General features: G+C 36.7%; 1 protein-coding gene across 2 annotated transcripts in view; it reads right to left on the bottom strand.

Moving 5' to 3' along the window:
* Positions 1-25,812, bottom strand: part of BMPR1A (bone morphogenetic protein receptor type 1A) — a 138,578-nt gene extending 112,766 nt beyond the window's left edge. The window contains exon 1 of one of the 2 annotated variants that reach the window (XM_088792112.1): positions 25,673-25,812. The gene's annotated coding sequence lies outside the window, so the exon portion shown is untranslated. The remainder of the gene's footprint in view (positions 1-25,672) is intronic. The other variant, XM_088792113.1, reaches the window with a different exon arrangement.
* Positions 25,813-26,428: the final 616 nt, after the last annotated feature.

The following is a 26,428-nucleotide window of genomic DNA, read 5'->3' as shown; positions in this document are numbered from 1 at the left end:
CTGGCAGTCCAGAAAGCCAAGTGAAGAAAGTATTTCCAGGAGGATAGAATAAGTGACCATCTGTGTCAAATACTGTTAATAGGTCAAATAATTCAAGGATGAGAAAGGAAGAGTCACAAGTAACCTTCACAAGAGCAGTTTAGGCAGGGCGCTGGGAGAAAAACCCTAATGAAAGTGGGTGGACTCATAAGACATTGGGAGAAGAACACTAGAGACAAACTATAGACATATCTTTTGGGGGGAAAAAGGAGAGGAGAAATATGGAGCAACAATCTGAGGGGGAAGTGGAGTCAACAAAGGTTTTGTTGTTCTTTAAGATGAGACAAGTAAGAGCATATGGGTGTGCTAATGAGAATAATCTTGTATCATGTAAGAGAGAAGGGATGGAATTAGATAGAGAACAGTGGAGGTTGTAGCCTTTGCCAGAAGCATGGTCAGTTCACTCCATAATAGAGGAAAATCAGAATACATGGAGCATAGACAAAGACAGATAGATAGATGTAGTAGCAGGAGCTTAATGGATGATATCTTCTTATGGCATCTATTTCCTCAGTGAGATTAAAAGCAAAGTTGTGCACTGAGTGTAAACAAATACAGAAGGTGGGGTCGGAGGTTTGAAGAGGAGAAGTTTTAAATGATCACCCCATAGGTCAGACTGGGAAAGCAAATGGACTAAGAACCACACTGGTAAGCAACATTAAGGGCTCATCTGACCTTCATGGTCATTAACTTGAAGTAAGACCAATCAGCAAAAGTAATTCTCCGGCCACTTTCACCACCAAAAGTGCAAGTGTACAATCAGGGAACCCAAATAAGAAGCAAACTTTGAAAGAATTGAAGAGAGAAATAGACAGCATAAATAAAATAATAATAGGAGACTTCAACATTCCAGTTTCAATAATGGACAGAACAACCAGATAGAAGGTCAATAAAATAGGATTTGAATAACATTATGAACCAATTGGACCTAATAGACATATATAGAAAACTTCACCTACCAGCAGCAGAATACACATTCTTATCAAGCACAGAGGGAACATTCTTCAGGATAGATCACGTGTTATGCCACAAAACAAGTCTTGACAAAGTTAAGAATATTGAAATCATACCAAGTATCTTTTCCAACCACAACAGAATGACAATAGCAAAACTGGGGAAATTCACAAATATGTGAAAATTAAACAAAACACTCTTAAACAACTAATAGTTCAAATAAGAAATCACAAGGGAAATTAGAAAATATCTTTAGACAAAGACAAAAGCACAACAGGCCAAAATTTATGGGGTGCAGCAAAAGCAGTTCTGAGAGGGAAGTTTACAGTGGTATACACCTATAATTAAAAATAAGAGCGAGACCTCAAACCAACAATCTATCTTTGCACTTCAAAGAACTAGAAAAAGAATAACAAACTAAATTCAAAGTGATAAGAAACCAATAAAGATTACAGCAGAAATAAACAAACTAGAGAACAGAATTAACAATAGAAGAAAATGAATGAAACTAAGTTTGTTATTTGAAAAGACCAACAAAATTTGACAAACTCTTAGACTAAAAGAGAAAACAAAAATAACTAAAAGCAGAAACGCAAGAGGAGACATTACAACTGATGTCACAGAAATGAAAAGGATTTAAAAGACTGTATGTAGACTAGGTTAGAATTGATTATACTAACCTAGAATTTATTCCTAGAATAAATTCGTAGAAACATAAAGTGCAGAGTCCCAAACAAGATGAACCCAGCGAGGCCCACACTAAGACACATCATAATTACAATACCAAAGGTTAAAGACAAAGAAAAAAATCTTAAAAGTGGCAAGAGAAAAGCACTTAATTACGTACAAGGGGGCTCCCATAAGACTGCTAGCTGATTTCTCAACAGAAATTTTGCAGGCCAGAAGGGACTGGCACAAAATATTCAACGTGATGAAAAGCAAGGACCTACTACCAAGGTTACTCTACCCAGCAAGGCCATCATTTAGAATCAAAGGGCAGATAAAGAGCTTCCTAGACAAGAAAAAGCTAAAGGAGTTCATCACCACCAAACCAGTATTACAAGAAATGCTAAAGGGACTTCTTTAAAAAGAAAAAAAAGATAAAAAAGAATAAAGAATAAAGAATAAAATGGCAATAACTATATACCTATCAATAATACTTGAAACGTAAATGGATTGAATCCTCCAATCAAAAGATATAGGGTGGCTGAATGAGTAAGAAAACAAGACCCATACATATGCTGCCTACAAGAGACCCACTTCACATCAAAACACACAGAGACTGAAAGTACAGGGATGTAAAAAGATATTTCATGCAAACAGAAACAAATGAAAAGGCTGGGGTAGTAACATTTCTATCAGACAAAATAGATTTTAAAACAAAAGCTATAATAAGAGACAAGGAAGGATACCTCATATACAAAAAACAGCCAAGATATCGAAGCAACCTAGGTGTCCATCGATAGATAACTGGATAAAGAAGACGTGGTGCATCTATACAATGGAATATTACTCAATCATAAAAAAAGAATGAAATCTTACCATTTGCAACAACGTGGATGGACCTAGAGGATATTATGCTAAGTGAAATAAGTCAGACAGAGAAAGAAAAATACCATGATTTCACTTACGTGTAAAATCTAAAAAACAAAATAAACAAAACAGAAACAAACTCATAGATACAGAGAACAAACTGATGGTTGTCAGACGGGAAGAAGATTAAGGGACTGGCTGAAAAAGGTGAAGGGATTAAGAAGTAGAAACTGGGGGCGGCCGGGTGGCTCAGTTGGATAGAGCATGAGCTCTTACCAACAGGGTTGCCAGTTCGATTCCCACATGGGCCGGCGAGCTGCGTCCTCCACAACTAGACTGAAGACAACAAGCTACCGTTGAGCTGCCGGAGGGGCGGCCGGATGGCTCAGTTGGTTAGAGCATGAGTTCTTAACAAGGTTGTCGGTTCAATTCCCGCATGGGATGATGGGCTGCGCCCCTCACTAGACTGAAGGACAACGACTTGACTTGGAGCTGATAGGTCCTAGAAAAAACACACTGTTCCCCAATATTCCCCAATTAAAAAAAAAAAAAAAGAAGTACAAATTGGCAGTTACAAAAGAATCACAGGCATGTAAAGTACAGCATAGGGAATATACTCAATAATATTGTAGTAACTATTTATGGTGCCAGGTGGGTACTAATCTTTTGGGGGAATCACTTCATAAGTTATATAAATGTCTAACCACTATGCTGCACACCTGAAACTAATATAATATTGAATATCAACAGTAATTGAAAAAAAATTAATAAAAAAAGAATACAATACTTAGGAATAAAGTTAACCAAGAAAGCAAAAGACTTGTACATTGAAAACTATAAACATTGCTGAAAAAACTAATGAAAACACAAATAAATGGAGAGACATCCTGTGTTCATGAACTGAGAGACTTTCTTGTTTAATGCCCATATGATCAAAGTGATCTACAGATTCAGTGCAATCCTTATGAAAAATCCTAACGGTATTTTTTGCATAAATAGAAAAAAAACTTAAAATTCATAGGGACTCTCAAAGGATCTCAAATAGCCAAAACAATCTTGAGAATGAAGAACAAAGCTGGAGGCCTCCTATTTCCTGATTTCAGAACATACTACAAAGCTACAGTAACCAAAAATTATGGTACTGGCATGAAGACAGACAGACAGACCAATGGGACAGAACAGAGACCCCAGAAAGAAACCCTTGCAAATACAGTCAAATGATCTTCAACAAGAATACCAAGACTACAAAATGGTGAAAGGACAGTCTCTTTAACAAATGGTGCTGGGAAAACTGGATATCTACACACAATAGAATGAAGAGGCACCCTTTTCCTTACACCATATACAAAAATTAACTCAAAATGGATTAAAAACTTAAACTATAAAACTAGAAGAAAATATAGGGGAAAAGCTTCATGACAGTGGAATGGATAATGATTTCTTGGATATGACACCAAAAGCCCAGGCAAAAAAACCCAAAAGAGATAAATGGGACTACATCAGAACTTAAAACATTTGTGCAGCAAAGGAAATAATCAACAGAGTAAAAAGGCAACCTTTTAATATGGAATGGAAGAAAATATTTGCAAACCGTATAGTGGATAAGATGTTAATAACCAGAATATACAAAGAATTTCTACAACTCAATAACAACAGCAACAAACCCCTAACTTAAAAATGGACAAAGGACTTGAATAGACATTTCTCCAAAGAAGATACAGGCATACTTTGGAGACATTGCAGGTTCAGGTCCAGACCACTGCAATAAAGCGAGTATCGCAATAAAGTCAGTCAAACAAATTTTTTGGTTTTCCAGTGCATATAAAAGTTATGTTTACAGTATATGGCAGTCTGTTAAGTGTACAATAGCATTATGTCTTTAAAAAAAAATGTACATACCTTAATTTTAAAAAAATACTTTATTGCTAAAAAATGCTAATCATCATCTGAGCCTGTTGACTTGCTCAACACAGGGTTGAGCCAACAGACTTGCTCAATGCAGGGTTGCCACAAACCTTCAATTTGTAAAAAATACAGTATCTGCAAAGCACAATGAAGTGAAACACAATAAAATGAGGTACGCCTGTATACAAATGGCCAACAAGCATGTGAAAGATATTCAATGTCACGAATCATCAGTGAAATTCAAATCAAAACCACAAGCTATCTCCAAATACCTGTTAGAATGGCCACTAGCAGAAAAACAAAATAACAAGTGTTGCAAAGATGTGGAGAAATCAGAACTCTGTACACTGCTGGTGGGATGTAAAATGGTACAGTCGCTATGGAAAACAGTAAGGGAGTTCCTCAAAAAATTAAAAATAGAACTATCTTATGACCCATCAATCCCACTTCCCGGTATATATTCAAAAGAATTGAAAACAGGACCTTGAAAAGGTATTTGCACACCCAAGTCCATTCACTGCAGCACTACTCACAACAGCTAAGAGTGGGAGCAACTTACACGTCCATCACAAATGAATATAAAGAAAATGTGGCAGACACACAATGGAGTATTATTCAACCTTAAACAGTAAGGAAATCCTGTCATATGCTACAAACAAGGATGTACCCCAAGGACATTATGCTAAGTGAAACAAGCCAATCACAAAGACTGCATGATTTCACTTACACTCAGTATCTGAAGTAATCAAACTCATAGAAACAGAAAGGTGAATGGTGGCTGCCAGGGTTGGGGGGGAGAGGGAAACGGGAAGTTGTTCAGTGGGTAGAGTTTCAGTCAAGCAAGACAAGAAAATTCTAGAGATCACTTGTACAACAATGTGCACATACTTAACAATACAGTACTGTACACTTAAAAATTGAGGGTAAATTTATGCATTTTTTAATAATAAAAAAAGTGCAGACTAGGCACAACTGGATTTATCCAGCATTGGAGCTTCTCAACTAAGCAATGAAGCACGTGAGGGCAAGGGTTGTTGAAAGTATTTGCAACTGAACCATTATGGCTGACCACAGAATTTAAACTGAACAGAGAAAGGGGAGTATGCTGAGGAACACTGAAAAGGTAACAGGGTCAATGGGTCGTAGGTACCAGAGAGGTAAGGGATGTTTGTAGGAGAAGGCGTGAGCTGGAAAGGTGACAAGCGATGATCAGAGAGCATGGTACCTGAAATTATAGAGGGGGTTACAGTTACTATAATTATAAGCACATTATTACTGTATAAGAGATCTGAGGTATGAAGGCAAGTGCAGGATACTGGAGGAGGTCAAGACACCAAGAGGCCACAAAGGCCGTGGAAAAATCACCCACTTGACTGATGAGACCAAGAATGAGAACGAGCACTGGCGACAGGGAGCACTGTAAGATGAAACCTTCATGGGATAAGGGGGCACAGGGGTGAGTAAACCAAGGTTCCACGGAAAACTGCAAGGAGCAGGAGCAGTAGCTGGTCCTGTTTGATGAGGAAATTCAAAATCATGGTTTTTATTTGATGTTAAGTAAGGCAGGAGGGAGCGTGGTGTGGAAGTAGCAAAGAGGGACAAGGAGGATAAGCCATCCCAAGGCTCAAAGGAGAGGTGGTCTGGAAAATCCAACCCCGCGTGGACTGCAAAAGAACGTGTCCTCCAGCATGAATCAAGTTTTAGTTGCAGCAGTTCTCACAAATTTCAGGAGGTCCATGAACTCAGAGGGGGGGACATTACATCTTTATTTTCACTAACCTCTAACTGAAATTTAATTATTTAATTATGAGAATAGGCAAAACCCAAAGTAGTATTAGCAGTATCTGTAACTGTGACCAAAAGAAACTGGATATTCTCAACAAATTACATTGTTGGCAAAAAACTCAAAAGTATTATTTATGTTCAACATTATTTTTTAAAAAGAGCATTTAAAACTGCCACTGGGTTTACTAAATGAGTTAATAAAAGAACATACTATAGCCAAAATTTTTTAAAATTATTTTAATAGCTGTACTTCAATACAGTTGGTTTCCTTTGTAATCCAACATATTTTACACATTTAAAAGCATTAGTTTCAGAAGAGGAACGCAGACTGTCCCAAAAAAGTTAAGAATGCTTGACAGCAAGAAGGTGAACAGAATGGTCAGAAAAAAAGGCACAAAGAAAAGGCGTGAGGGGTTGGAGAGCAGTGGGAGAAAAGGGTCTGCCAAAGAGATTATGGGGAATAAAGTTCAATATGAGGTTAGAAAGAATAAGGGCGGTATAGAAAGTGTTAACTGAAAAAGGCAAACTGCAACACAGAATGCATAAAATAAAAAATTAGAAATATATTTTTGCAAATGGAAAGAAAATTTTAGGACACAAAGTAGCAACAATGGTTACCAATGAGAAGTAAACTGAGGAGGAGAGCAACAAGAGAGAAGAGGAAAATTCACTTTTCTCTTCTGCATTGTTTATTGCAAGCATTTTAAAAGTTATTTTTAGGGGGATCTTTTTCTATTTTCCTTAGTACATTCTTTGCCGGATCTCCACACTTCCCAGGGAACTGTGATACACTCTTTCAAGGAATGTTGTCCAAAACCAAACTTCACAGCAAGATGGGATGGACATCAGAGAAACAGTTAGCTATCTGGAGGCTGTCATGAAGAAGTCAGCCTTGTGTTCGCCCTTCAAACATTTGACTTTTGTGTTGAGGCAAGCTGGAAATCAGAAGCTTCTCCTGGAGCTCTCTTCATGAGTCAAAGCATGTCTGGGACAGGAACCTGGCAAGCAGGTCAGGATCAACAGGCACTTCTTATTAAACAGAGCAAACACTGATGGTACTTCTCAAGTGGAATGGCTATTGCTGGTGTATAGGGAACCTATCAGTGTTTTTCATTCACCGTGTACACAGCCACCTTACTGAGCTCGTTTATTAGTTTTCCAAGCTTGTCAATTGATTCTCTTGGTTTTTCTAGGTATATTATATGCTCTACAAAGAGTATATGCAAAGAGTGTAAGTTTTGACCTTCCCTTTAAAATAGTTATACCTTTTTTTACCCTCTCTTATTCCATTGGCCAGGGCCTCCAGCTAAATGTTTAACAGCAGCTCATTTAAAAATGAGTATGTTCTTTTTTTCATGGAAAATACTGAACAGCTGGATTCTCTATATGCCTTCCGTAGTTTTACTTATTATCAGGAGTTTCATTCTTTTCCTAAACCCAGTCTATCAGAAATGGTTACTGTATTTTATCTAGTGTCCTTTTTGTCATCTATTGAGATGACCTTGCTTTCCTTCTTTATTAATATAGTGTAAATGACACTAATAGATTTCCTAACATCAAATCATCCTTGACTGCCTGGGCTAATTTTACCCTATAGTTTTAACATACTGTTGGATTTGGTTTGCTTTTATTTTGGATTTTATAATTAGGTGGTAAATGAGAACAGCCTATTGTTTTCTTGTGCTGTCCTTTTTGCTATCAGAATTATGCTAACTTTGAAGACAATCTGCTCTTTTGCATTTTCTTTCTTTCCTCTGGAAATCTATATAACACAGGAATCGTCAATTACTTTAAAGTCTTATAAAATACCTGGACCTTTTAAATGGCATATCTTTGACAACGTTTCTATATTTCTTCATCAAAAGCTGCATTATCAAGCTTTTCCATTCCTTCTATTTCAGTAATTAATGTTTTCCTAGGAAATAATACATTTCATCCAACTTCTAGGATGTGTAGCATAAAGTTATACATAATATTCTAAGGCTTTCATCTGTTTATGAAAATGTCCATAGCTCGTTTTTAATATTTGCTTCTAGCTTGTTTTCTTCTTAATCAGACTTGCCCAGAGTCTACCAGCTCTTGAACTTACTGAGTTGTTTTGTTATTCATTAATGTATGATTTATATTTATTAAATCATTCTACTTTATTTGGGTTTATTTTGTTCTTTATCAGCTTGAATACTTTGCTCAGCTTTAATCTTTCTTGTGTACTAATTAATATCTAATTATTATGAACTTCCCATAAAGTTTTACATTGGCTACATTGATATATAGTGCTCTCACTGTAATTGACGTCTAAATTGTGTGGCTTCAGTTATGATTTTCTCTCTAAGCTATTTAAAAGGTAGGTCTCTTCTCCACCCCCCAAAGAGGTAGGTGTTTTTGTTTTAAATTTATGTTTCTGTTCTGTATATTTATGGGTTTTTTGGTGGGCGGGGGTGAGGCATCCTATTGTTCTTAATTTCTATTGCACTGTGGTCAGAAAATGTATTAATCCATTTGATTTCTGCTTTATGAAAATCAACTGTATTTCCTTTTGGCACAAAACATGCTCACCAAGACCACACTGTCATCTGTAACAGGGTGTGTATTTTCTTAATGCTGGTCTACCCCACTACAGTAGAAGCGCCTAAGAGAAGAACTCAAGGGTTATTTTATTCACTATTATATAACCAAGTCTGGACAGTCTCTGGTCTGTAACAGGTGGTCATTACATACTTATCAAGTTGAATTATACTTTCCAAGCCTCAAAGACTAGAAATTATCACCAAGACTAAAACTAATCATCTCAGAGTTCTTGTCTGCTTCCTCAGAAAGGCTGCTTCATTCTCCTTAGAAAAGTTAAGGGTTCTACAAAAAGGCCAAGAAAATGGGAGGTTTACATAAAGGGTGCTGAGATAAAGCCTCCTAGAATCCAAATAAACTAGAAATCAAGCTTTGGGGGCAGAGGGAGTTCAAATATGCTAATAGGGAAACAAAGTAAACCTATTTGCATCAATCATACCTCTGTTCCTGTCTTGTTAAAAAAGGAATTCGATGTAAAACATAAAACTAAAATTCCTCCACATTCCATCCAATCAAAATTGAGAAAGGAAATCCCAATCATTTTAATTTCTTATGATGAACACTTAAATCATTGATTTTCAGCCTACTTTTCTATTTTTTAAAGCTATAACATTTCCACTAAGTATGGAATTAACTGTATCCCGAATTTTGACATGACATGTATTTTATTATTATTGAATCCAAAATAATTTCTAATGCCTTTGTAACTTATTTGACCCATAGGTTATTTCAAAGTACACTGCTTAATTTCAAAGATTTTCTCATTATCTTTTTTTATTGATTTCTAACTTAATTCCATTATAGTCACAGGAGATTGTGAATAATTTCAATCCTTTGATATTTGTTGAGGCTTGCTTTATGACCCAGTAAATAGGTCATTTTCTATCCTTATTGGGTATGGTATTCCATATGTATATAAATTAGGTTAACATTTTTCATTGTGTTGTTTAATTTTCTATATGATTACTAATTTTTTACCTGCTAGTTCGACCAGCAGTATCATTATGGTCCCTGATCAAAAATTTTTAGGTAATTTACACAGTGCTTACTATGAATCATATACAGTTCTAAGGTATATATATATATATGATATATATCTCACATACATATGGAGAGAGAGAGAATAAAGCTATAAAGCTAACAACTACTCCATGGTTAGGTAGGGACCATTATTTCCATTTTACAGATGAAGAAACAAGCACAGAAATATCAATTTGCCAAAACTGCTAGTTGCACAACTAAGAGGAAACAGAGTTGGAATTTAAATCCAAGCAGAGTCCAGAGTCCATCCTCTTAACCACTATATACATGTGTACATGTACGTGTATGCGTGTGTGTGTGTGTGTGTGTGTGTGTGTGTATAAAATGATCCTAGGACAGAATGTTTACCTCAAATAGAAAAATTTTTTTATTAAAATGGCACAAAAAAATGGATGACAATTTTTATCACAAATGCTGAAGATGTAAATTTTAAAAGGACACATCCTCAGTATCTGGGAAAACTGTGCAAAAAATATGAATAGAAAAAGAAGACTGAAAAGAATTACACTAACATTAACAATGGTCATTATGAGATGCTGGGGATGTTTTTTCTTTTTTGTTCTATTTTTTTGTGTTTTCTAAATCCTGTATGCTATCATCTTTATGGTAAGCAAAAACTAAAGAGTGTCCTATAATCACTGACTGAATTGACAGTGCTGTCTTAATTTTGAAGCTGAGACAAAAAAAATATTAGTAAAACACTGAAAATCACAGGATATAATGGATATAAAAGTGCTTTGTAAACTACAAAGTTGTACAGTACAAATATTAGTAATTACAAAGCATCCGAGGACTATTTTATTTAAAATAGATATTTTATTTAAAATAGCTTATTTTAATAAAATAGTCTATTTTATTAGGTTAGTACAGAAGTAATTGCGGTTTAAAAGGTTAAAAAAAAACTGCAAAAACAGCAATTACTTTTGCACCAACCTAATAAATACAATATCATATTTTACTTAAAATAAAAGCTCTTTCAAGCCTTTCCCTTTTTCAATTTCAACTGGCTTTAAAATACCTGGTCATTTCAAAATTTAAATATTTAAACGAATTCAGAAGAGTTGACTTTTGAAGGGCAAACATTAAAATGCCACACATCCTTGAATCCTAACAAAAAGGAAAGCAACAAATGTACAACATCACACTCTTTTTCAGTATCACTGAAAATCCTCTGATCTATAATTTAATAAAATGTTGATTCAGTGTTGAAGATAAAAATAGGAAAACTAAATTTAACCCCAAAAGTGAACTGTTATTTTTGGGAAAGAATTTTTATACCTCCTAAAAGAGGAATGATTCATTTAAAGATAAATTAAATACACATTGTTTAACTAAAAATATACATATCATAGTAATAAGAATATATACTCAGTCTATTTACAATGTTTTCCTTTCAAAGTTTCTTTTGCTATTTCTGCAACAGAACCTATGAATAAAGAATGCACAGCTGCCTAGCAGATGTATAATTTCAGTGTTTAGATTCCATTCTTTCTAGCTTCATTCTGCTAGAGGTTTGGATTTTCTATTTCCATATGTTTTCTGACCTTCCTCAGTTTAGGTTCTACCTCCCCACATCTTATTCTATTTTTGTCCATTATTACAGAAAAACACATCAAATTTGAAACATCTTAACTTTTTTTAAAGCTTAAAAGTTGCAAAACTGAAAAAAGGGGAAAGAACATAAAGAAAAAAAATTATCAGATGACTAGAACAAGACAGCCAAATTTCAAAAACTTTCAATTTTCATTTAGATAACTACCCTCCTTGTTCCCTTGATTCTAAGTTTCTTATATTTCAAGTTCAGACATTCAGGTTTAATGAACGAACAGAATGTCAGCTTTACTCACTAGACCTGCTAAAAAATTGTTAAATTATGATAGAAACATTAAGTAGTAAGATTTTTTTAACTTACACATGGTTTATATCTAAATGTTTACACATGTTATCTCTGAGTAGTATGAATACGAGGGATTTTTACTTTTTTCTCCAGGCTTTTCTGTGTTTTAAATTTGTTCAGTGAGCATTATTTTTGTAGTCAGGAAGCACAATAAAAACGCTTTTGTTTTATTTTGAGGAGAAACCTGCAAGGAGAGGGATTATTTTTATTGTCTACATGACATAACCAATTGAGTTTAAATAATTTTTATGGAACACCATAAGCAATTTAATAATATTCCAGAGAACAGTCTCAACATCATTAATGGGTAAAAATCAGTTTCATTACTCAATCTGTTTTGGCTCCAAAAACTGCTCCATAGATGGGTTTATTCACTTTCATTTTTAATTGATGTGGCAGTATTTTTAATCTTTTTTTCTTCCTGTTCTCTCACAGGACAGATTTTAAATGTATTCTAAGAAACAATGCAAATAACATAATTATCCTATGCACTATCTATCCAATTTCAACAATATTAACAGTAGCAGCCATGGTTAAGCTGCTAAAAAAAGGCTTGTCTGTGTGGTCATCAACAATTATATATAGAGAGGGTACCAAAAAAATGTATACACATTTTAAGAAAGGAAAAAACTATTAAAATTGTAATACTCACTATGTACTGATAACAAAGATGAATACAAGTCACATTTGACTTCTGCAATGACAAGAGGTGCTCAAAGTGGTTACCACCAGCGTCCAGACACTTATGATTATGGCAAACTACTGCTTGAGCAACGTTGACCAAAGTGTCCACTTGTACACATTTTTTGGCACCCCCGGTATACACACACAGGAAATCAGATATATAATTGAACACTAATTTAAAAAAATATGTATTTATAGGAAAGGTTCTTGATAAACGTTTAAAAAGCAACTGTATTCTCCTGACCTTTTAATATGTTCTCTACAGTGCAAAGGAAACATTCGGCAAGTCAGGAATATCAATCAAAAAGTTACCCATGGGGCCGGCCAGGTGGCTCAGGCGGTTAGAGCTCCGTGCTCCTAACTCCGAAGGCTGCCTGTTCGATTCCCACATGGGCCAGTGGGCTCTCAACCACAAGGCTGCCAGTTCAATTCCTCGACTCCCACAAGGGATGGTGGGCAGCGCCCCCTGCAACTAAGATTGAACACGGCACCTTGAGCTGAGCTGCCTCCCGGATGGCTCAGTTGGTTGGAGTGCGGGCTCTCAACCACAAGGTTGCCGGTTCGACTCCCGCAAGGGATAGCGAGCTGTGCTCCCTGCAACTAGCAACAGCAACTGGACCTGGAGTTGAGCTGCGCCCTCCACAACTAAGACTGAAAGGAGAACAACTTGAAGCTGAACGGCACCCTCTACAACTAAGATTGAAAGGACAACAACTTGACTCGGAAAAAAAGTCCTGGAAGTACACACTGTTCCCCCAATAAAGTCCTGTTCCCCTTCCCCCAATAAAATCTTTAAAAAAAAAAAAAAGTTACCCATGAAAAGTTTCAAACAAATTTTAAATATTAAAAAGAGGAGTTAATATTTTAAAGTCAATCAACTTTAACCCATCAAATACGGGGTTGCCAAAAAAACGTATACAAGTGGACACTTTGGTCAACGCTGCTCAAGCAGTAGTTTGTCGTAGTCAGAAGTGTCTGGATGCTGATGGTAACCACTTTGAGCACCTCTTGTAATTACAGAAGTCTTGTCTACACATGTCTTGTATTCATCATTTGCTATTGGTATACATTGAGTATTACAATTTCAATAGTTTTCCTTTCTTAAAATGTGTATGCATTTTTTTGACACCCTCTGTATATATATTCAGACCTTGTATGGAGATCATGTTTTACTAGGTACCTCAGGTAACACTAAACCAAATACTGGCAAACACATTTACTTTATGTGGAGAACATGGAATAAAAGGCAAAAATAGTGTGTGTGTGTGTGTGTGTGTGTTATACAATGTCATCTTAAATTAATCCAACTCCATTTGAGAACGAATATAATTCTGCGGTTAAGAACATGTACTCTAAAGTCAGACTACTTGGGTCTGAATCCCAGCTTTGCCACTTACTAACTGTGCAACCCCTGACAAGATATTTAACCTCTGTGGCCTCATTTTTCTCATGTGTAAAAGGAAACTGATAATAATACCTACTGAATACCTCACAGAATATTTGTAAGGATTAAATGGATTAATATGTGTAAAGTACTTAAAATAAGGCCAGGAATATACTAAAGAAAATATGTTAGGCATAATCTAATCCACTTTGATCTTGTATTTTATTACTCTAGATTACTTCAACTAAAACCCACTTACCTTTTACATGGGAATAATGGCTGAAAATTAAAACTTCATAAACTCAAAATCTCCTATACTAATAAAATATATTAAACTAGTGCCTTTTATTGAGTGCTTTTTATTTTATTTAATGTTTCCAAGGTTTAATAAACTCCAACAACTCCATGAAAACTAAGGAGTAAGATATTTTACTTAATACCCAATTAAAGAGGTTATCATATACTTTATAAATTTTGAATAGACTACATAAATTATATAAATGTCTAAACACTATGCTGTACACCTGAAACTAATATAATACTGTCAACTGTTTAACTAGAAAATATAAATATAAAAAATAAATATATGTGGACTTACTATGCTTAATGCAAAAATCATATTTAGCAGAACTGTAATTCACCTAGAAACAGAACAATCAAGATCAAATAGTAACTTAAACAGCAGCAGGTCCTCGAATAATGTTTTGTTCAAGGTCCTGTCATTATGACATTTATGAGATGCCACAGGAACTTAACTCCTGTTATCAATTAGCCTATGGTAAAATAGGTTTTATTATGCGTTGTTTTGTTTAAAGTTGCAGGACCTATCAATGTTAAGTGAGGACTGACTGTGTAATACTCTAATAGCCTTATTAGAGAAATGAATGGAGCCTGGTGTCAGAGGGGCTTTAGTAGGAACTTAAGCTGATATTTATGTAACTTTAATAAAGGGTCTGAAATTGGTACAAACATGAGAAAGGTTTTTATTTTTCTCCAGTTTCTACCCCCAATATGGTTGGTCTGATTTCCCTTTCCTACCCCTTAATGACATCTGGAACAATTCCTACAGTTTTCCAGTAGCTTTTGGTTATTAAAAAGTCCAGTCCAATTTACTTCGGTATAAAAGTTTAATCTTCAATCTTACAATCATTTCCTTCCTCTCCAAACTCAGGCTTGGCCCATGGTCCAAGGAAGGGGTGTGGCTTGATCTATTCTGGGGGGGCGCAAGCATGTTTCTTCTAAGAAATTAGCACTTTCTTTGTACAAAGTTATTACTTACTTAACCTTAACTGAATGAATTTTTGTTGTTTCTTCTCAATGATGTGACCAGTGGAAACTGTTACAAACCATTTTCTATGCAAATTGATAACATGGCAAGAAAGAACAATGGATAACTTTACAAAGAACAAAGGCTTAGTCAATACAATTAAAATAACTATGCCACTCCACAAATAACATTATTATTGTAGGAATATACTGGGGGGGGGGGGGGTGCCTCTCTAGTAGTATATATTCTACTTCATCTAACAAATTTTGGAGGACGCATTTTGAAAAATGTAGCTTAAAGAAATTTGACTTATGCCCTTGATATTTAAAATGCTTCACTTTGTTTTTAGACAGACATAAACTTCACTTGCTTATTATCTCCTTTGCCCTAAAGTCAGAAACAATCAACCTGGCCACTCTAAAGGAGGAAAAACTCCTCTATGCTCTTAGCGACTGAATCTGAAGGCCTGCAAATTAACCAAAAGACAAATCAGGAAGAGAAAAGACAGGTTTTTATTCACTTAACAGAGTTACGGAAAAACATGACTCAAGAAGGCAGTTAAAATATGGGGCTTACATACCATCTTATTAGAAATAAGGGAGGGGAAGAAGGGCACTTACAAGAAAACAAATGACTTTTAGGAAAGATAAATGGGTCCTTAGTGAATAGCTGGAAGATATGATCGTTTTTTTGTGACAATGTCAGTTTAGGCGTGATATCCATTTTTCCTCTCTTCTCCTTAGTGATAGGAGTCAATCTTCCCAGGTTTTGAAACTCTGGGGAGCGAATTTCTAATAACTGAGTTCTTCTGAGAGGCTCTGCGTTTAGGCAGGTAAGAGAGTTTAGGGGGGTAAAAGTCTATTCTCAAATGCCTTCAGTTCAAAATAATTTTTATGCCACAGTGGTGTATTCTGGCCCCTTTCACGATCAACACATACTCTGTACACAGCACTGAATTAGTTGGCAAAATAAAATTCTTTAGGGCAAAATTCAGCCACCAAGGAGCTTATAAAATAAGTTGAGCTATAAGACAACTTAAACTTTCTATATTTTGTTTTTTAATACTCTTACAACAGCAGAAGGAATTTTCATATATCATGAATAAAAATAAAAAATGACAAATTTTAAAAAACGCAATAAAAGAGTTAATACCTATACCTCAAAAAAAAAAAGAGTTCCTACAAATGAGTAAGAAAAAATAGATTAGAAAAATGAATAAAGGACAGAGAAATGCAAAGAGCCAACAAACATAAAACCCTGCTCAACCTTACTCATACTCAAAGAAACACAGATTAAAACTATAATACTGTTTTTTCAGCTGGGAGACTGGCAAAGATTAAAATAGACTGATGTTATTATGTGTTGGTGAGTGGGGGAGAGAACACACTCAAACACTGCAGTTGGTCGGAATGTGAACTGTTGCAAAGATTTTGCAGAGCAGTTTGGCACTATATCAAATCTGCATGGTTTCTCTTACAGTAAAATGCATTTTTACGTATTCATCCTATAAAATAAAAATAGTCTCACAGGATATATACAAGCACCACAACACTTTGTAATGCAAAAGAAATGGAAACAATCTAAATATTCATCAATAGGGGATTGATAAATAAAATTAAGGTATATTCATAAAAAGGAATATCACTTGGCTACTAGAAAGAAACGAGGAAAGCAACATTTACTGACATAAAGAGAGGTCTACATAGTTCAGCAAAAACAAAGTTATAGAAAAGGATGCACAGTATGGCCCCATTTTGGATGGGGGATGAGAAATAAAGATGAAGACAACGGAAAAGAAAGATTATACTTATCTCTATACTTTTAACAGTTGTAATCTGTGGGGGGTGGGGGTAGGGCTACAGAAGACTTTCACTTTCTACTTCACATCTGTATTGTTTGAAATTTCAACCACAAATATGTGTAACTTCTGTAAACAGAAGAAACAAAGTAGGGTTTTAAAGTGATATAAAGTTAGGGAAATTATTTGAGTTTCACTAGATTAAAACCTGAGAAGGCTTGTAGTAAAGAAATCTAATATATTAATAGATGGTATAAAAACACCAAAATATTACCCAAATTAAAGATGTAGAAGAGCTAACTTTTAGGCTTGGACCACTGTGGGAGGTTTCCCAGAAGACAGGGTTTACGCTTGATTTTGAAGCATTTTGATAAGCAAAGAATAGGGGCAATAAAAGTCCAGAGGCAGCACTGTCCAAAATAATGCATAATTTAAAAAATTTTAGTAGTCACATTATAAAAGCAAATAGAATTAGGTGAAATTCATTTTAATAATACATTTACTTAACCCAACATAATCAACATAGTATCATTTCAATATGTAATCAATATTTTTAAAGCACAGAGAAATTTTACATTCTTTTTTTCTTTTGTACTTACATTAAAATCTAGTGGGTAATTTAGCCTCACCACACTGCAAATGTTCCACAGCCACATGTGGTACTGGTTACTGCAGTAGACAGTAGCAGGTCTAAGGATCCTGAACCCAAACCCAGCACTGGATATTTAGGTGATACACACTAATGAAATAGTAGGAAGTGAATGAGGCAGAAAAGGCAGACTGGGCCAGAGCTGAAGACCAGTTTGAGATAGTTTGAATTTTACATTGTAAGCATGTAAGAAAGCAGAGAAAAATATTTAACAAGTAGGCATGATTAAAGCACTAGTTCAGGAAAATTAACTTCTTTTTCTTTACTCAGATATACATATAAATTAAACATGAAGGTTTTTTCCTCAACATTCTTACTGCATGAAAGATTCCTGAAATGGAGAAGTAAAAAATAATCTGTCATCAAGCAACTGTATTTTGTTGATTTGGTGTATATTTAAGATACTTCTGGATAGTTACTCTTGAAATATTTTTATTTCATGACCATTTTAAGATGACTTTTTCAAAATTATATAAGTTCTATGAACTTCACCAAAATTTAACAGCCTTTAGTACTTCCTATCAGGAGCTCCTTTTAGTCAGGTTATCTAAAATATTTTAAATTAAATACAAATTTAAAACACTCAAGATCTTATACTCCTGAAATATAATACCAAAAAAAAATTTAATTGCTAATTAAAAAACTACCTACAAATTTCATTATACATAGAACAGTATCACAACCATGCAAGTCTTTAGATTTCTTAATTTCTAAAATGAGAGCCTGTAAAATTTCAGATAATTTACCTAATGGCTAAAGCAAAAAAAAATAGTGCTCAAAGAAATAAAAAGCAGAGCATGAAAAAACACTGGTCAGAAGTCATTCCCTTCGTTACTTACAGTGACTTTCAGCCAAAAATCAGAAAGCCAATGATGTCATCAGGACCAAAACCATTACGTGAACCTGCAATTTCAGCAACTAACTACTCTACATTAAAGTCACGGAATTTTCTTTTATTTTCTTTTTTTTTTTTAAGCAGAAAATGATCTTTTCTAAAGTAGAAACGATCTTAAAATTCTCCAAGTCCCTTTCACTTTTTAAGATAAGGGAATGGGAGATCCAGATAGGTTTAGAGTAATATCCAAGATTGTACAGCTAACTTAGTACTAGCTAACCAGTACTAGATGTTAGTTTATAAAAAATTAGAAGCCAAAACTTGTCTTCTGTTTCTTTACAATTTTTCATATTTTCCAAATTATCCACAACAGATGTATTGCTTTTATAATTTTAAATAAACCAAAAAAGGTTTGCTCTAAAAACTACTGAATACTTTCAGAAACATGTTCCCTCTTCCTTTCTGGTCTAAGATCCTATTGTATAGGCCTCGATCTCAGGAAAGTCTTCCAAAATTACTTACTCCCAGAATAGACCAGGTTCCCTTATCACACACTCTTATAAGCTCCCTGTACTTCCCTTCTGTGGATCTTTCTATAACTACAATTAGATTACTTATTTGTAAAATTATTTAATGTCTATCTTCTCTACCTAGGTCTTAAATTGGTGTTTCTCAGGGCTATTCTAGACTCTTTGCTGTATATACCTGTATTGTAATCACTCCCAAATGGCTACCTCCAGCCAAACCTCTGTCAAACTACAGACCTATATACGCAATTGCCAAGTGGAAATCTGTTTGGTTATTACAGACGCACCTTAAACCCCATATGATCCAAACTGAATCATTTTCCTCCACTAACCAGCTCTCCCTCCACATTTTTCATTTCAATCAACAATACACATCTACCGTACCCAGGTTTCCAAGACAGAAACCTGGGAGTCATTCTTGCCAATCCCATTCCTTCTCTCACCCACAGCTAATTACCAAGTCCTGTGCATTCTAGGCCCTAATTATCTGCCACCATTCTAGTCTGGGCCAGGATGGAACAGCTTCCCTACAAGTTTCAGTGTCTTCAGTCTTCCTTTCTTCAAACTGATTCTCCACTGTGTAACTAATCTCCCTAAACTGCAATTCTGATTGTTATCTCTACACTTGACATACCCCATCCTCCTTCTTAAGTGAACAGCAATCATATACAGCTGGAACAACAACCACACTCCACTGTTTCTGACGTTATTAGTGGTATTAACAAATGTATTACTATAAGAAAACAAGGTTCACCAGAAACATAAAATTATGAAAGAATAACAACATCTACCATATCAGAGTAGCTCAGAGTCACCTGTTTTTAATAAAAGAAACTCAAGAATAATCTCCTTATTTATTCAACGTTTATTCATCAGTTCTATATTTAACTGCCCATATGAACTTGGTTTAGGGACCCACTGGGCCCACTATGAGTTGGATCCACTCTCAGTCATCTGATCTCCCAAAAGCCCCTACTCTAACCAGTCCTCTCTTCAAAACACACTACTGGGGATCTCCAAACACATCCTTATGTTTCTATTTTTTAAGAACTGATAGCCTTTAAAATGTTGGCTTCAAAAACTGATACACATTATAACTATGATTTAGTAAAATATCCAAACATTTACAATTATTTTTATATTTCCTTTTTTTAAAACCAAGTATATGATTATTAATTAAGATAGATAAATACTGGATATTTTAAAAATAACCCACAAAATTGGCCATCACAACTCTCTTACAATTCCGCCCTTACATAATCTGTGCCATTTTGTGAACATTACCATCTCTGAGAGAATCTATGAGTTAAAAGGAAAAAAGCAAAAGAAATCATGGAGAAAAATACTGAAAGCTGGGGGTCAAAGTACCTTGCAATCAGACTGGCATATCTAGTTGTGGGAGACCCCCATCCTAAAGTAAGTATTTCTCTATACTGCCTAAAAGAAATATTTTACTTGTTAAAGAGGTTTAACAAGCATCCTCTTTTAAAAAATAACTTTTCATAATAATAACAGTAAAGCTATAAGTCATTCCCATGTAAGTGTGGTTTAAATTCTTCTTCCCAACATTTACACTAAAGGAATGGTAGTTTTGATAAGTGAGAGAACCCCTTTACATCAATTCTAAGGTGTATATATTTTTCATATTTTAGCATCTCTGAAATTAGGGTGCATCTATAATCAATGGCTTAAAATTAACTAGAAGCATCTTTTCTTCATAAGGGGTCTATAAAATTATGATGCATCTTATAGTTGATATACTGTAATTCAATGCAACTCAACATTTAATCTTATAAGTATTAAATAACTGAACTGACTTGGTCAGTTTGGAACTTAAGGTATTTAAGAAGGCATTCTAAAAACATAAACACTAATAAAAGCTGGAAGAGGAAAGAAGGAAAGACTTCCTAGTCCAAAATTTACCCTGAGAGGAAATCCATTTTTCTTTCTCTCCATGGTTCCCTGCTCCCAAGATCCAAATGTGAGCTCAGTAACTCATGTCCAACCACACTACTAGGCTAGACAGGGGCCTTTCTTCATTTATTCATTTTAATCGCAACAGTCAGTTACAGGCCTAGTCTGCAGTCTAGTAGCAGAACTACTATTTGTATAAAAATTGCTGTAAAAGACTAAATGACTCATACTTAACATGTGTGCATATAATGGTATATAAATTATACTTCAATAGTTGATTTAAAAAAAAAGACAAATGAGTAAGTGCAGTAAGAAAATATTAGATAGAAAACATGCCTTAAAAATATCTCTTCTTTCAGAAAGGATTTCACCCAGAAGAAAATGGGGAAGACTTAAGAAAGAGATGGAATTTATTTATTTAGTTTAGTTTTCTCGTTGTCATTTGCATTTTTTTTTACCTTCTTACATTTATTGAAGGGTAACTGACATATAATCTTATTAGTTTCAGGTGTGCATCAGAGTGATACAGTATTTATATACATTACAAAATGACCCCCACACGTCTAATTACCATCTGTCAGCAAAGTTATTACAATATTATGAGTTGCAGACTTTTTTTTTCAGAGTAATAGATGCACAAGGTTAAACATTAGCATCCTGAAAGACTATAAAGAAAATTAACCAAATCATGCCCTATCCATCTCCACTGAAGTGCCACTAACCAGTGATAGCGATTTTAACCAATTTTGTTTTAATAAATACCTCTAGTGATAATCTATCTCTAAGGATCACTAAACTTCTATTTCAAGAATCACAATTTAGATACCATCCACTGACTTCCTGTTTTGACAGGTAAGGATTTAATACACTTTTAACACAGAAAGAGACAAAATTTGAAATGGACCTTGAAGAATGGGTAGGACTCGGACACATGACAACTGGCCATCTATGCAAGAGGGGGGTACAGTATAGCACAGCAGCAGCAAGAGCAGTGGGCAAAGAACATGTGCAGGAAGCAAAACAGTGGGCAGTAAGAACAGGTATGTCTGAAGCAACCCCACGGAAAGGACTCCATTTAATAGAAGACCCTGGAAACTTCTGAGTAACGAAAAGTTGACGAGTTTTTAGGCAGAAATGCATAAGATAACCTGGATAAACATGGAAATGAAGGCAAGAAGGTCATAACATTAGTCCAGGTGAGATGAGAACCTGATTCAGTTAGAAATAAAGATTGAAAAGGGAAAATTATCAAATATACAAATATACACACAATATATAACACTGCATACAAATATATATCAAATCATAAAGTTTTAAGGAAAAAGAACTGTGTGAAAACTAAGTAACACTAAATTGGAAAACTCAAATAAATTTCTGGATTAAACACTGAAATTCACACAAGAAGATAACCTACACATAAGAACAGCTATTAAATAAATTAAAACGGTATTCAAAGTCCTCTTCAGGAAAAAAAGAAAAAAATCGAAGCCTGAATTGTCTCATAGGTGAGGTCTGCCAAACTCTCAAGTAAAAAATAATCCCAATCTGAACTGCTCCTGAAAAGAGAAAAAGGAAAACTGTCCAACCTATTTTATGAGTCTATCATAACCTTGATATCAACATGAATTAAGAATTGTTCCAGAGTTAGCAGGAAAAGAGAAGAGTGTCAATACCATGAAAATAGAAGCAACAGATGTTGGCTACAGGATGAGAGGGAACGGGGAAAGGTCTGAGTTTAGTATGGCATCAACAGAAATAAGGAACACCAGGGAAACATGTTTGGTAAGGACGAGGAGTTTAGTTTGAACCAGAATAACCAGGTTAAGATGTGCATAAAGCAGCTGGAAAAAACAGGGATTCAAGCGCAGAAGAGAAATAAAGGTTTGAGAATTATTCAGACAGAAGGGTCTAAACAATAACGTCAAGATACTAGAGACATGGGAAAGTGAGCTGAAAGGTGAAACTTGGAGAATACACATTAAGCACAAAAAAGGAAAAACAGAAAGCAGAAAAGGGGCAAAGAGAAACAAAGTCAGTACAATGTCACAGAAGCCCTCCTTTCATCTCCTTAATATAATATCTTACTCACCCTTCAGAATTGTCCCAGGTTCTGAAGTAACATTTTTAAGAAGGCCTTCTCAGATTCTCCTAGCACCACCAGCACCAGGTCAGGTCCCATTTTAAGTTCTTATAATACTCTGCACTTTAATTACAATCATAATCATACTTAATTATACAATTCATTCTTCAGTATGTCTTCTCCACTTATCTGTTGTTGCAGCCTACTGCCTTGCATGTATCAGAATATAGCATTTGTTGAATGAAATGGATAGATGAATAAAAGCCAAGAAAAGGCATTTCAAAATGCTACAGAAAGCTCAAGGAGTTGACTCAGAAACGGGGCTTAAATGTGTTGATTAGGTTATAGCTGAACTTTGTGAAGGTGAAATCCAGATAACAAGGGGTTAAGAAGTGTTTAGATAGCCAGGAAGTAAAGGTAATCTCTAGAAATGGGATTAATAAAACCGGGTCTTATACCGTATTTCCCTGAAAATAAGACCGGGTCTTATATTAATTTTTGCTCCAAAAGACGCATTGGGGCGTATTTTCAGGGAATGTCTTATTTTTTCATGTACAACAATCTACTTTTATTCAAATATAGTCATGTCATCTACTTCTGGAACATCATCATAATGTACTAAATGCATCCCTCTGGCTGACAATCTTAACTGGGGCTTATTTTCGGATTAGGTCTTATTTTCGGGGAAATACGGTATGAAGGGCTGAATTTTAATTTTACTTCAATTTTGCTCTATTTCACTATTATTCTTTAATGAATATGCATTACTTTTATAAAGGCAAAACTTTTTTTTAATGTTCATATGATTTGAAAAGGTAAAGCAGCAATAAGACAGCTTGAGGGAGTAGTGGACTCAAGGAAAGGTTTTTGTAATTTGAGGGAATTTTTTTTTTTTCTATTTTTCAATTACAGTTGACATTCAATATCAGATTAGTTTCACATGTATAGCATAGTGGTTAGACATTTATATAACTTAAGTGATCCCCATAATTCTAGGACCCACCTGACACTATACGTAGTTATTACAATATTATTGACTATATTCCCTGTGCTTTACTTTACATCCCCATGACTATTCTGTAATTGCCAATTTGTACTTTTTAATTGTAAACTGAGGGAATCTTAAACTCATTCAGACTTTTAAGAACCCTAAAACAAAAGAGAGCGCAATTCATACTCCATTAAGTAGGAAAGAGAAAAATGAAACGAAGTGTTAACTAGTAGAAAGAAAAAATATTCTCCCACTGAGATGGAAGGAAAGAAGCAGATGATAGAGAGAAGGAATCCAGTCAATTACGGAAGGAGCTCCCACTGAATGCCACAATCTTTTCAGTAAAGGGTTTGGAGAAGTGAGAAAGTAGAAAAAGTTTGAAATGAGCTCCACGGATAATGTCCAAAGGGGAAAAAAACCAAAACAGTATAGTACCACTTCTATTAAAAGTGCATTGTGAATTTCAGTCAGCCTTTTGGAAACTCAACTTATTTCTAGTTCAGAACTGCCTGTATTTCAGCTTTAAGTTTAAATATTGAAATCTGGTTCACAAACTTATTTCAACAACTGAAAACAGTGATAAGCATTAAGTTACATTCTACTTTAATTCAGAATTGAATTCCTCCTAACCTAAATATAACAAAGAAGTTGTTTTCAACTCAAGCAACAAAATAGTGATCATTTCATGTATGAGTAACTGAAAAGCGCTCCTAAACGTCAGTGTTTGCAGAAAGGGAGTTTTTGTTGTTGTTGTTGTTGTTGCTAACTCCCCCTGTGCCTCACTTTAACAGTTCCTGAATAGTAGTAAAGAAAAGCCTGGATTCAAATCCCAGCTCACTTAGACAACTTATTTAACCTTTTCGTCTTGGTTTCCTCGTCTGAAAAAAGAGGAATACAATAACCAGGGTTATCATAAGGATTAAATGACGTAACGCAGGTGAATGCGCCAAGTCTGTACTATGTACTCAGAACAATTTGCTAACCATTTAAAAGAGAAAACCTGCAATACTTTGACCAAATTAAAACATCCGAGAGCGTGGAAGAGTACAAGTCACAAAACGCCAGACCCTAGCACATAGCACATTATTTTTCTTCCCTGACGCAAGCTATTTTTTTTCTTTGCCAACCTTTCCACTAGGAGTCTGGAAAAAGAAAAAAAGGGTTACATTCGATCCAGCAGAAAGTTTTCATAAACTGAAGTGCAGAATCACAACAGACATGGCAGCGGAGGCAGCGCGGAACAACAGGTGAACCTCCGAGAAACCTGGCATCTTCCCGCGGACAAGTTTTGAGGGAGGGCTTGCCAACTCCTCCTGGCTTTACCACCCCACGAAACAGACTGTTTTTCTTTTTTTCTTTTTTTTGCAGAAGCGTATAGAGACATATCACTAATATCGACCTCGCAGCCCCTAAGCGAGGGAGGTGAGCGCCTTTCCCATTTAAGGATTCAAGAAGCGTCCTTGGAGGCGGCTTTCGCCCACACCGCCTCCCCAAACTCGGCCTGAAACCCGGGGGTGGGGAACAAAGGAGGGGCCGGGAGGCAAGGCGGCCGCCAGGGCCCGACGTCGGGCGTCCAGGGGCCGGGGTCCGCGGCGGACTCCGGCCCGGGGTGGGGGCGCGGGGCAGCGGGGCCCAGTCGGCCGCGGCCTGACACAGCCCGGGCGTCAGGGACTTCGCGGGGCGGCCGAACCGGGCCGCCCACCGCTCGGGTCTCCAGCACATGCCCGGCCCCCTCCGAAAATCCGCCCGGAGCCCGCGCTGGCCTCCCCGCCGCCGCTGGCCTCTCCCGACGCGTATACGCACTCTCCTGTCGAACCTACTCACCCGGACCCCGGGGAACTCATCCTCCAGCCCTCGGCGCAAAGCGGAGTGGGCGCGGCGAGCCGCCGAGACGCGACAGGGGCCCCGCTCGGCCTCCGCCCTGGGCTTGCAGCGGCCCCGGCCCGGTCGCCCCTCGCGCGGCCGTGCGATCCTCGTCTCGCGCGGACCGACGCACCGGAGCCCGAGCCTGCCTTCCTGCCCGCCCTCCTCCCTCTTCCCTCTTCCCTCCTCCCTCCTCCCTCCTTCTTCGCCCGGAGCCAGCAGGCGGATTCCAATCTCGGCAGCCGCCGCCGCCGACACTCGCACGGGGGGGCGGTGCGGGCGCAGGGCCTGGGGGGAGGGGCGGGCCTCCGCGAGACTCGAGCTGCGCGCGTGCGCGCGCGCACTGGAAGAACACTAGCCGCGCTCCGCCCCGGACGCGAAAGGAGCCGAGCATGTGGCGGAAGCGCCCGAAGGGTCCGCGAAACTGGCGCCCCGCTGCCGGGGAGGAGGGCCTGCTGCCGGCCTGGGGGCGCCGGGCTGCCTTCGGTGGGGGCTTCTCCTCCGCGCGGTTCCGCCGGCCCCACCTCACCAAGCACCCCTAGCGCTGCCGTCGAGCAGACGCTGTGTGCGTGACGCTTGGATACCACAGCCGCGTGCTGCGCGCGGGCCGGACCCCCTTGGATGGCCTTTTTTGGGGGCGTTCTTTGCGTGACCCCTTCTCAGACAAACTCCACGTGAGCGGCAGCCGTCTGGCTGGTTAAGTAAGCCTGATCGCTC

Source organism: Rhinolophus sinicus, chromosome 15, assembly GCF_057876585.1.
Source record: "Rhinolophus sinicus isolate RSI-liver-muscle chromosome 15, RSI-T2T, whole genome shotgun sequence".
Lineage (NCBI taxonomy): Eukaryota > Metazoa > Chordata > Mammalia > Chiroptera > Rhinolophidae > Rhinolophus > Rhinolophus sinicus.
This window is presented reverse-complemented; position numbering and strand designations above follow the sequence as displayed.